We start from the raw sequence: 13503 nt of genomic DNA, 5'->3' as shown, positions 1-13503 counted from the left end.
TGGAGCGGAAAAAGGGTTAAGGAATATCTCAGAGCTGATGCGCGATCTCCTTAAAATTGTTAAAATGATCCAACGTGCTCGTCATGAGAAAATGGTTATCAAGCTTTGCCAGTTTCATGATTGCTTGTAGTTTTCTTTTTTCCGGGGCAGTGTACTAAGGTACAAAAAAGAATGCCTGTATGTCGATTTTTCGAGTTCGAGAAAAGGTCCCATCCTTCAAATCATGATTGGGTCGACCAGGCCAGATGATGAGCGAATAGAAAAGAAAGATAGAATGCCCTTTTCGACTCGAGTTAAAAATTGATCTAGTAGTGTACGTAGTTTGATCAATTTATCCCTGGAAAGTTTATGTAGTTTGATCAGTTTATCCCTGGTTTTTAGGATTTCTATTCTATTTTTGTTGCTGGGCCTACTTGTACTTGTCTTTCTGGGAATTTTCCAGCCCCCCCCCCCACCCTTTTTAAAATAGGAATAGCTCTGGGGGTCAAGCCCTCGCCTATACTTTAGGCAAATTAGGCCTACCGATGGGGCTTACCTTGGCCATATGAGTTTTTACGAAGGGCCTCATTACAAAAGTCGGAGTCTCAGAAGTACTAGCGGGTCCTCTTCGCATGATGCCCGCAGGGTCGGATTCGGTGGGTAACTCTGGCGGTTGGGAAAAATTCCTCAACCTGCCGTCTGATTCAGAAGGTCAGGGGCAGGGCATCGAAGGGGAGCCCACTTCTAGAAAACGAGACCGAAGCCTTGATCCCGTAGAGGACGTCGGTCCTTCCTTAGGAAGGCGACAAGTAGATTCGGAAAGTAAAAATCTTGTGGTAGGCCCGTCACAGCAGGTTCCATTATCAGACTCAAGCACATGTAGCAGTTTTGGGGAGCGTGTGCTTCTCGAGCCCATGCCAGATTCGTCATCCCCCTCGGTAGATGAGGCGATAAACGCCGGGGCACCCAACCCCCTCCCCCCCCCCCCCCCCGCTTATGATCCTCAAATCGGATGCGGAGACTGATTTCAAGTTTCAAGTTAATGTAAATGTCACGACAAGGTGTTGTAACCAACAAATGATTTAATGGAGGTGAACACTAAACAAGTCCATTATGATTCAAAACAAATGAAGTGCTTTGTTCGGGTCAACCTGGTCAGGCTGGCGGGTTGACCCGTTTAACCCCTTTATATTATATAATATTTTTTTTACAAATGTTTTATGTTATTAACTAAATTGGGTATGTATTTTATCTTATAATTATAACTTAGAAAAAGAAATTCACATAAGATTTTATAATTTAAATGTAATTGTACTATATACATTTGTGTTTCTTAAGTACACTTTAAATTTAATATATTAATTTGTGTAAAAAAAAAATAAAAAATAAAAGTTTTCGGGTTGAACGGGTCATGTTTAGGTCAACCCACGAATATTCGGGTCGGGTTCGGGTTCATTGGTATTTTCGGGTTCGGGTCGAGTTCGGGTTCGTATAAATTTTTGGGTTCGGGTCGGGTTGAACCCGCCAACCCGTAAACACGACCCGTTTAGCACCTCTACTTTTTTATTGTATCTCTGATGTTATAACTGTTAACTGTTGAGCAGCCCTACCTACTAAAGATCTGAAATTTTTGTGGTGATTCATCTATCTGCTGGTTGTACTCGCGTGTCAAAATCTCTAAAAAAAATCATTTACTTATCATTGCCTTCCTGATAGCCCAACTCTAGCATTCGATGATGTAGTTGATTTCTTAGGTATGTTTGCTACTTAGGGATGAGCACGGTACCGAACCAATACCGAACCGATACCGATCCCGAAAATCCCAATCCCGATATTCATGAAAAGTTGATACCGAATACCGTACCGAAAATTACGGTACGGTACCGGTATGGTATCGGTATCGGTACCGGTTTTTCGGTATGATACCGGTTGATACCGAATTCTTAAATTGATAAGTTAGTCATATACTCTTTCTCTTCAGGAAGTTTATAATTTATTTGTATACACATCCACCTTTTTCAACTTTTTCAACTGACCATAGGTGCTGTTTGGGTATATTAACAAGAACTGCTACTGTAAAAACAATAGAATTTACATGATTTTATGCGATGAAGCCTTTTTTTCCAAAAAAAATTCTAAATACAATATATACCCCATCTTTAATAACTCGCATCCACTGGTTGGTTGCAGACTTGTAGTGCCCTTCTCCCGATTAGCTCACTAGTAGAGGCGACATAATGGGTGGGTTAGGCAGGGCTTGAACTTAGGATTAAAATTTAATTATTATTTTAATTTAAACTAGCTTGTCAATTTGTATAAAACCCCAACCTAAATTGGCCCTTTTCATAAGAAACTTGGTTAAAATGGCCAGTTGCACTCACAACCAAACATCGATTGAGGTTTCTACCTTTTGTGTTCTTTTGACATAAAAATGAGCTATCACTGATACTGAAAACATTATTAAACTTCTGATATATGAATATCTAAAAAAATCAAACAGGGCCAGGGGCGCCTTTGAGGTTTCTACTATAAGTTTTTAAAGGTAAATACAACACTTATATCTGATCAAATCTACCAAACAGAAGGTTACACATCTGATCTGAATCCATTGTCCTCACTTGTGTCCATCTTCCTTTTTCATCCTTGCTTCTAGTGACCCCTTCACTCTCTCAAGCGCGCTTTCTAAATTCTCCATCTGTACAATCCACATATCACGTTAAGTACTTAAGTCCCGTAATTTAAAAATCTGTCACAACACTAGATATACAATGCTTAATACCTGCTGTTTGGCAAACCTGTTGTGTATGAACAGCCCGCTATAGAGATTCATACTATCATTCGCTGTGTTCTCTTTCTGCGTGTGGCCATCTCATGTTAATCGTGTCACATTTATACATAATTTTCTCTTTTTTTTTTTCTGTTATGTCTTGCCTTCTATAGTTCTATATCAGTAACACAGCTATAATGTATTGAAATTATATATTAAGATTGACCATACCACTTGAACCAGCTTTTCAAATCCCTTTGTGTCTATTGGTGTGTTTGTAATCTGTATTTCTGATAAAATCCTGTACAAACGATAACAACATGATTCAAAGTCAAGACTCATGCCCTTTTCATTTTACCATACTTTTTTCTTTAGAGGTGACAGTTATTTTCGACCTCTTTGTATATGTTGGGTCGGTCAAATCATGTCAAAAGTAGTATTAAGTGTATTATTAGTGCAAAAAACTTTCTAAATCATTTATGACGTTAAGATACATTAAGACTTATTAAACTAACATAAAGAATTTTCAACAAAATTGCACCTTGATGTACAATCACTTTTTTTACAACAAAAAAAACATTTTTTAACCAACCCGACCCGACCCGAAACTCGTTCTGACCCGAACCCGTTCCGACCCGAACCAGTTCCAACCCGAACCAGTTTTGACCCAAAAGGGGTTGAAGTGGGTCACTTAAAAAGTTAAAACTTTTAATTTGATGTGGGAGACTTTACTGGATTTATGATCAAGAAACTTGATTGAGTGCTTTGTTTTTACATGACTAGTTGTGCCTTTTTTAATGCCACTCACTACACAGGGATTATTATTGTTGATGCATGGAATGTCTGTTGACTACGTCTGCATTACGTCTTAGGTCAACATAGGAGCTTAAAAGTCAAATTTAGGTTATTATGTAATAGTTTCGCTCATGTGTACATATAGGTTAATAGTTCCGCTTATGTGTCAACATGGTTTCGCTCATGTGGTTTAAGTGATAGTTTCGCTTATACGGCATGACGTATAAGCGAAAGCACTGGGACTATATATAGCAGGTATGAGCGAAACCATATCACTGATTCTTGTATGTTGGAGCGGAACTGTTTCATGCTTGTGGTAGCTAAACTCTGTCAAATCGTAATCAGAAATCAATAAAAGAGAAGGAATTGAATAGGAAAAGCTGTGTAACTTCATTTACGTTGATTCCGCCTTCGTACGTGAAGATGAACGTTCTCAACTGACTGTTTAGGGTCGGAACACGGTCCAACAAGTGGTATCAGAGCTCAGGACGAGGAGTTCATACTACTACAGCTTGATTCTACAGAATTCTCTCATTTCTACTCACTTTCTCTTATACTTTTTCGAATTGAACTAGTTCCTACGGTTGAAATGGCCTGATTTTTTAGTATATCGTGCGAAACATACAATTAACAAACCCTAGAAAGTTTCAGGTTAAAACACGGCTTAAAATGGTAAAAATAGGGTAAAAACATAGTTCCGCTTTTACGGACATCGCAGGTTCCGCTCAAAAATCATAGTTTCGCTCATAGGTTCCGCTCGAAAGTGCTAGTCCCGCTCATACGAACTGAGTAGTTCCGCTTGGTCGGACAACCTAATAGTTTCGCTCGAACGGACAATTGATAGTTTCGCTCGAAAGGACATTAAGTTGTTTCGCTCGAACGGACATTGGGTAGTTTCGCTCGTACGAACCATATAGTTTCGCTCATTCGGTCAAGCATAGTCTCGCTCATTCGATCAATTTGTTACTTTCACTTATACAGACAAGTGTGGTTTCGCTTATCTGTCACAATAGTTGATAGTTTCGCTCATTTGTCACATTTTTCAAAAATTCGGAAATTTTTCTAAGTGTTGGCTGATTTTGCAGGTACACTCAAGATGGATGATATATTCTTGAATCCGTTCAGCGACATGTACGCGTTCACGGGAAATTCCGGAAACGATGATACTTCATCAAGCAAAGAAAATGAGAATCCGCCAAAAGAAAAGAAAAAGGAAGCTTGGGAAGCGGAAAGTGCTTTTGGAACCTTCAATAAACCTACAAAGCGAATGGCTATCGAGGAATACAATCGGTGGTCAAGAAAGTTTGAAGATTGGTTGATGGCATTTGCATTTCCCAGCTGGAAAAGTTTGAAAAACGGTTATGAAAATGGAAACAAAAATGGTGAAACGTTAAGATCAGCTGAAGAGATTGATGCATTTGTAGCTGAGCAAAAATGTGTGGCATTGTTATTTCAATCAATTCGGGAAGACATAATCTCATTGATCAATTATTCTAATGCAAAAGATCTCTGGAACAAGCTAGAAAAGAAATGTCTAGGAAGTGCTGAAATTGTAAAAAGTAAAAAGAAACTTCTTAAGAAAGAGTTTGATATGTTTGGTTGTCTAAAGAATGAGTCAGTCTGTAAAATGATAGAAAGGTTTGGTCATCTGAAGCTGGAATTAGCAAGACATGATATCAGATTTCCTGATGAAGAGCTTGTCGACAAGCTGTTCGATTCATTACCAGACGAGATGGATTGGAGATATTATGCGCTTATGCTGAAAAACACTATCGAGCCTACAAAGTTGACTGTGGATTTGGTGATTGAGAGACTTGAAAGTCACGAGTTGGAACTGAAGAAGACATACAAAGTCAATCATTCATCTTACCAGCAGAATTTGGATTTGTATTATCCAAAAAGCATGATGCCAAAAGCAACTTCTTCCAAAACTGCGTTTTCTGCTGAGAATGTGTCTACATCAAGCAAAGAAAGTCAAAGTGGTCAAAGCAGTGGAAATCACAATGGTTATCATAGTGAATCTTCATCATCGGCAAGTCATTCTGATGCAAAGAATCGTTTTCAGTGCAACATTGCAATAGACTTGAAGAATGCTCAGAATTTTGATGAAGAATCGGCTAAACAGCAGATGATCTTCCAAGCATCGGTGCTGGAATCGTATGAAGGGTTAGTAGCTGGGAAGATAGGCAACACCAACCTAACGAAAGAGGACTATGATCAAATAGATCCTGAAGAAATGGAGTTAATCGATATTCATTGGGCTATGGCAAGTGCTGTTCGTCGAGCACAGCGTTTTATGGAAATTACCGGCAGGATGACAATTGGTGGTCCATCTACCAAGCTGGGGTTCGATAAATCCAAAGTGACATGCTTCAAGTGTAAGCAGAAGGGTCACTTCAAGCGAGAATGCAGAAACGCATATGCTGATGAATCCGAGAATCCTTTCAAAGATGATTACTACAAGAAGGCGATTTATCATCAGAATAAATCCGAGCCGCCTAGATTGAAGCAGGTTGAAGACAACAAAGAGAAATCTAGAGCTCTTGCGGTGATTTATGATGATGATGGGTATGATTGGAGTCAAGAGGTTCTACCAGAAGAAGATGCGATTGGTTATGCATTCATGGCGAAAAACGACGAACCTATTCCTTGGAAAGATAACCGAACTGAAGAGCAGAAGTATAGATACAGAAAAATGATTGCTGAGAACAAAATCATTAGAATTTCTGGTATCTATCTGGAAGCGAGAAGAGCGAGAAGATGGGATCCGGACAGGGAGTGTTATCTTGACCCATATGGAAACATTGCAATCGATGACAAAACGCTTGATATCGAAGCCATAATCAAGGAGTTAAAAGAAGAAGATGAGTATTGGCAGAATAAATGGTGGGGAACTGGAGACGAGAAAGAGAAAGAAGAGAAAGAGAAAAAGGAGAAAGAAGAGAAAGAGAGAAAGGAGAAAGAAGAGCAAGAGAAATCAAAGAAGATTGATACTGGGGTTATTGATACAACGTAGGAGTTGACTGCTGAGAACTTGGGAAGAATGGCTGACAAAGTGCTGGCTGCTAAGGCACTTGAGGTAGACTCTAACTCCGTGTCTGAGTCAAAAAGCCAGGTTAGTTCAAACGTGTCAACAAATGCGTCAGGTAAGAAAATTGATGGAAATGTTGATTGCAAAAATTGCAACAAAGAGTGCAAATTTTGTAATACAGTCACGTATCTCAACGGAAAGAAAGTTGATGATCTGACAGCAAATGTCAGAAGCGTTGTGAATCAAATTCTCAATCGTGACAAAACAGTTAAAGCTTCAACTGAACGGATAAGAGAATTAACTAGCCAAATTGAAAATGATAAAATTGATCATGAAAAAGTTAAAAAGGAAAATGAAAAGTTAATTCTTGAAAAGCGTCAAATTTTTGAAAAGTTTGAAAAACTTAAAAGCACAGTGAAAGATAGTGATGATCGAAATGGTAAAACTTTTAAAGAAAACGAGCATTTAAAAGCAGTGCTGAGAGTAAAAGAAGAATCAATCAACAAACAACTGGATGAAATCGCTAAATTGAAACTTAAATTTCAAGAGGCTGAAATTGAAAATGAGCGAATCCAGTTGAAGCTTAATAGTTACAGTTCTGCAAGCTTTGTTTTGCAACACATTGTTCCCAAACCCATAGGGAAAAACAAAGCTGGTGAAGATGTTTATTCTGATGGAACCGGGGTGGGTTTTCATAGAGTTCCACCACCTGTTCTTGATAACTACACGAAAAAGCAATCGGGGTTGGTTGAAATTGAGGAAGAAAGTGAAGTAAAACTTCCGGAGAACATTGATGTCACGTTCACATCTTCCAGTGATGATAGTGTCCAAAATGATATTGTAAAAGGTGTTGTTGAAAATGTGCTAAAAACAGATAGTGACACTACTGAGGAAGATGGGTGTTTCTTGGACAAATACATTCCGAAACAAAAGTCCAAGAACAACTTAAATGAAGAATCAAATCTTGTCATGTAAAAGATGTTGGGTTCGGATAAGTTGTTTTCGGATTCAGAGTTTCCGATAGAGAATGTTAACATGAACAAATTGACAAATGTTTTCAAGTTGGTCGAAGTCGAATTGTCAGCAGTGAACAATCTGAGTCAAAAGAAAAGTAAAATGAGGTTTGAGAAAGAAAAAGTTTACAACAAGAAATCTGTTAATCCACCGCGTGTTTATAATAATAACCGAAACAATTGGTCGGGTGGTTATCAGGGGGGTAAGTCTTATCAGAAAAGAAATGTTCTAAACAAGAGGTTTGTTGAGAAGAAAAATTTTGTGAACAGTTCAAGTTCACTTGCTGATGAAGAGAAAGAAATTTTTTCAAAATCAAACAAAGAGTTCTTTGAGAAAAGAGCTTCTCAGTCTCAGTCTGAAAGCACAAGCCAAGTGGCTGATACTCGAACATGCTTTAGATGTAATCAAGTTGGCCACATTGCACGAAAGTGTACCAATGTGAAGCCTAAGACTGAAACTGTGAAGACTCAACAAAAGAAAGTTGATGTGAAGGGTAAAGCACAAATCGTTGTTGAGAAGAAGAGTGTGAAAAATGATAACATCAAAGTGAAAAATGAACCCGTAAAGAAGTCGGTAACTAAAAATGAAAAATTTTACAAACGGGTTGCATTATCTCAACAAGTTTGGAAACCCAAAACTGAGAAAAAGGTTTCACCTTCTGAGGAATCAATTCAAGTTGATTATGATGCGAATTTTCCACCTCTGAAGGCTGAAAACTTTAAAATTCAAGTTGCGAGAGTTAAAACAGTCAAGGTTACACCTAAGGCTGATGAGGCCTGGGTGGACACCATGTTTGACTAAGCAGTTTGAATTGCCGGAGCTTCCTTGATCGCGAAGCATGATTCGTCATCTTTATTGAAGTTGGTTAAGTCAAAATTTGTTATGTGCAGGATCTTCCAAAACTTGTATCCAGATGGATCATGGATAGTGGAGCTTCAAGACATATGACAGGGAAGACTGCGTTGCTGTATGATGTGAGAAACATAAATGGAGCATACGTAGGATTTGCTGGTAATCAAGGAGGAAGGATTGTAGGTGAAGGAACGTTATCCAATGGGATTGTAACGTTTGAGAGAGTTAACTACATTGCTGAGCTGGAGAATAATCTGCTGAGTATCTCCCAGATCTGTGACAGGATGTATACCACTCACTTCACTGATAAAGAATGTTTGATCTTGAAACCAGGATTTGTTATCCCTGAGGAATGGATTATCATGAGGGCACCGAGAGTGAATGATCTGTACGTGTTGGATATGAGCGTAGCTACTACAACCACGGGTCAGGCTCATTGTTTCGTGTCCAGAGCAACTGAAAAAGAATCGAGATTGTGGCACCGGAAGATGGGGCATATACATCTTAGAAAAATGAATCATTTGGTGCATAATGATTTGGTTACAGGAGTTCATGTCAAAGGTTTTCATCTGGAAGGGGAGTGCATTAGTTGTGTTAAAGGCAAGCAGAAGAAAAAGTCACACCCTACAAAGCAAGTCAATTCAGTCTCAAGACCCCTGGAAAGACTTCACATGGATTTGTTTGGTCCGGTGAATGTCAAGAGTATTACGGGAGATAAATATTGTCTTGTGGTTACTGATGATTATTCCGGATTTTCGTGGGTTTCTTTCTTGAAGACGAAAGACGAAACGTTTGATAGTTTAATGGCGTTGTTCAAGAAGATTGAGAATCTGTACCAACTTCGTATCAAAAGAATTCGAAGTGATAATGGTACTGAATTCAAGAACAGCAGGATGGAAGAATTTTGTGATGAAAGAGGTATGTTGCATGAGTTTAGTGCTCCGTACACTCCGCAGCAGAATGGAGTAGCAGAACGTAAAAATCGGACGCTAATTGAGACGGCTAAAACGATGCTTGCAGATTCAAAGTTACCAATTAATTTCTGGGCTGAAGCTGTTTCTGCCGCATGCTATACGCTCAACAGGGTTCTTACTGTCAAAAAGTTCAACAAAACATGCTTTGAGCTGATCAATAATCGCAAACCGAATTTGAAGTATCTAGAACCGTTCGGGTCACCCTGTACAGTTATAGAGCCTTATGGAAAGTTTGGTCCGAAGTGCATTCAGGGTATATTTGTTGGATATTCAAGTCCTACAAGACGTGTTTCGTTCCAAGTGAGAAGCGGATTATTGAAGCTGCAAATGTTGAATGTCAAGGTTATACTATGCCGCCACAAAGTCCAGGAGATTCATGGCGATATCATTACGACAAGTTGTGGGAATCGTTTGACATGATGGAAGAAGAAGAAGAAGAAGATTTCTTTGATGAGTTGGATATTTTGCGTGAGTACGAGTCACAGCAAAGGTTGCCAGCTGAGTATTCAAGACGATCACGGGAAACTTCCAATGACAATGAAGTAGGTCCGAGTAATGCTGGTGAACACGATGATGTCCAACAGAATGAAGTTGCTCAAGATAGTCAGTCAGATCAGAATGATAATCAAGAATCAGAGAACATGCCGATCTTTGATCATGGAGATTCAGATTCTGAGGGGGAGCAGATTCAGGATTCAAGTCAAATAAACCAAATTGGTGAACAAAGTGCAAATCAAAATGTTACTAATCTGGAAGGTGATGTGGATGTTCCAAGCGAAGTGATGCCGCGAACTCTTTCTTATCATCCAGAGGAGTTGATCATAGGAGAATTGCATTCAGGCGTTCGCACAAGACGTCAAATAGACCAGGGCTTAACATGTTTTTATTCTACAGTAGCACCTTTACAAATTGAATTTTCATTAAGTTTTTTTATCTCGCAGATCGAACCGAGAACTTACAAAGAGGCGCTTACTGAAGACTCTTGGGTCATTGCAATGCAAGAAGAGTTGAGTCAGTTTGAAAAGTTGGGAGTGTGGAAGCTAGTGGATTTACCGGATGGTCAAAGGAAAATCAATACAAAATGGGTATTTAAGTGTAAGAGAGACGACAGAGGAGTTGTTGTGAGGAACAAAGCTCGACTCGTTGTTCAGGGCTTTAGTCAACAGGAAGGGATTGATTTTACTGAAGTCTATGCTCCTGTGGCACGACTAGAGGCAATCAGAATTTTCCTAGCATTTGCGTCTTGGAGGAACTTCAAAGTTTATCAGTTGGATGTAAAATCGGCGTTTCTTTATGGGAAGGTCAAAGAGGAGGTTTATGTCGGTCAGCCGCCGGGCTTTACTGACCCAATCCACAAAAACAAGGTCTACTTATTGGACAAAGCGCTGTATGGTTTACACCAGGCCCCGAGAGCTTGGTACGAGATGTTGTCTCAACACCTACTAGCCAACAAGTTTATACGTGGAGAAGTGGATGCCACTCTCTTCACTAAAGAGGTCGATGGACATCTTCTGATAACACAGATTTATGTAGACGATATAATTTTTGGGTCAACGAATGAAAGTCTGTGCAAAGACTTTGAATCAGTGATGAAGCAAAAGTTCGAAATGTCATCAATGGGGGAGATTAAATTCTTTCTGGGTCTACAAGTTGAACAACTACCTGAGGGAATTTTCATTCACCAGATGAAGTACGTTCGTGATATTCTAGAGAAATTTGGGATGTTAAGTTCTACTCCAGCTGCTACCCCACTTGCGACAAATCATGGAATTCATCCAGATCTCATCGGAGATAGGGTTGAAGAAACGCTTTATCGTTTCATGATAGGTTCTTTGATGTACTTAACTGCTTCACGTCCTGATATCATGTACCCAACGTGCCTCGCAGCAAGATATCAATCTAACCCGAGAGCTTCACACATGATTATTGTGAAGAGGATATTACGCTACCTGAAAGAAACTCCTACATTGGGGTTGTGGTATCCTAGGAAAGGCGAATTTACGCTCGAAGGGTATTCCGATTCGGATTTCAGATGCTGCAAAGTTAATGCTAAATCAACAACTGCAGGATGCCAGTTCTTTGGACCTAGACTGGTTACCTGGCAGTGTAAGAAACAAACGTCTGTGGCGTTATCTACATGTGAAGCGGAGTACGTATCTGCTAGCAGTTGCTGCTCTCAGATCCTGTGGATACAGCAACAGATGCGCGACTACGGTTTGCAGTTTCTTAACACACCTCTTTTTGTTGATAATGAGGCCGCAATAAATATAACAAAGAATCCAGTACATCACGCTAAAACTAAACACATAGAAATTCGTCATCATTTTATTCGTGATTGTTTCGAGAAAAAGTTGATAAGAATTGAGAAAATCCACACTGACGAACAGAAAGCTGATTTACATACCAAAGCTTTTGATAAAAATCGGTTTAAATATTTGTTAAAACTGAATGGTATGAAGCTTCTTTCGGTGTCGGATGGCATAATTAGCGTTGATGAGAGTACTGTTGCAGATGAAGACGAGAAACAATCTGCAATGGTTTGTCGATTTTTTACCTGTTTTGGTATTTAGGGGGAGTAGATAGTTGTAAATAGATATATTTCCAGAAAAATACAAAAACAGTAAAAAATGCAAAAATACAAAAACATGATAAAATTGAAAAAGTGCTTGTGTATATAGGGAAAATGATAGTACATCGGCTAGACAATTACAGTATGCTAAAGAATTGTAAAGATTAAATGAGTTAAACAATCTCACTAATGATGTGTCGATAGGTTTTCGCACATTTAGTAGATTTATTCGGGATATAAACCTAAAATTTCAAACTTGTGAAATTCGTGGGAAACACTACTTGGATATATAGGTAACCCCTGACATCTCGTTTGAAAGGTCCCATATTCTGAGATACTAGGTCTTTATACTCAGTGATATCTGGGGTATTATTCCGGGACTTCTGCTGTATGGAAATATTGACCTAGTCCCCGAATAATACTTTCTGCAAATGCTTGAAACATAGCATCGCCCTCAGCAAGCTGATCACACAATAAAATTGATAGTCGCTGTTGTTGTAACTAAAAGATCCTCTAAAGGGGACACACCAGAAAGTCGAAGCCGTCATCTCTCTGCGTATACGGAAGTATCGACCTGAGCTCTCACGGCCCTCGCATTTAACCCCTTACAGATATCATTTGTGGTATACTCACCTGTAAGACTGAATATCTGGGATTCTGGATACGGGAGTATATTCAAGAGGTGGGACACATGAATTGAGCTAAGTTCATAAGTCATCTAAATCGTATCTTGAATAGATTGAAATCTATGTGAGAATTTAAGATGGATCAGTATATCGACAATCGAGGTGAGTTGTTTAAGTCTGAGCATGAAATGAAGCTTAACGGTACTAGTAATTTGTCTAAAAAACTGATATGATTCCCTGACATGCTCACCAAAAATGAGTTTGTATATAGTTTACTTTGTTTACTTTCTGCAATTTAAGTTTTCTGCATTTCATATCTTAGTTTAGAACACTTTATAAAATACAAAAAGATTTTATTTCTGCTTTATTTTTGACAAACCAAAGTGGAGAGTTAATCGTTGGATTCTCGAAGATTGAAGCAGATGAAGGAAAGTTCTGAGCTGAAGAATGAGGAGATCTTACTTTGTCAGAGATTAAGATGTTTTCAAAAGATAAAACAAGTTCATTAAGTTGATTCTTGTTACATTGTTGTTAGCAAATGTGAAAATGTTTTTACAAAATCAGTTTGATTCGTCAAATGATCAACCAAGGTCATTCAGTTGAACTTGGTAGATTAATTGAGTAATCAGGGTCATTAACTTGGACCTGAATATTTGAGTGGATTTCTAAAGCTGATTGAATTTGTGATTTATTGTTAAAAAGATAGTTTGTAATGTTATTGTTTGAGTCACAGGTTTTTGGACTTCATTATTCCCAACGGAAGCTAAATGTCAAAGCTTGAACCAGATCAAGACCTCAGATTCTAGCATATCGAGAGGGGGAGTTTGTGAAAGGGGGAGTCTGGATCAACAGTCAAATGGGAGTTTGAAGATAGAGCTAGGTTGTGATCCTAAACC

The 13503-nt window shown here is 38.8% G+C and overlaps 1 long non-coding RNA gene across 1 annotated transcript; it reads right to left on the bottom strand.

Annotated features, from left to right (window-relative positions):
- Positions 1 to 2539: 2539 nt before the first annotated feature.
- On the bottom strand, positions 2540 to 3050 carry LOC110937289. The gene is made up of 3 exons (XR_004890636.1): positions 2978 to 3050; positions 2759 to 2833; positions 2540 to 2674 (listed from the first exon to the last, which is right to left on the bottom strand). It is a non-coding gene; the product is annotated as an uncharacterized LOC110937289 (long non-coding RNA).
- Positions 3051 to 13503: the final 10453 nt, after the last annotated feature.

The sequence above is a fragment of the Helianthus annuus genome, chromosome 4 (genome assembly GCF_002127325.2).
Source record: "Helianthus annuus cultivar XRQ/B chromosome 4, HanXRQr2.0-SUNRISE, whole genome shotgun sequence".
Classification (NCBI taxonomy): Eukaryota; Viridiplantae; Streptophyta; class Magnoliopsida; order Asterales; family Asteraceae; genus Helianthus; species Helianthus annuus.
This window is presented reverse-complemented; position numbering and strand designations above follow the sequence as displayed.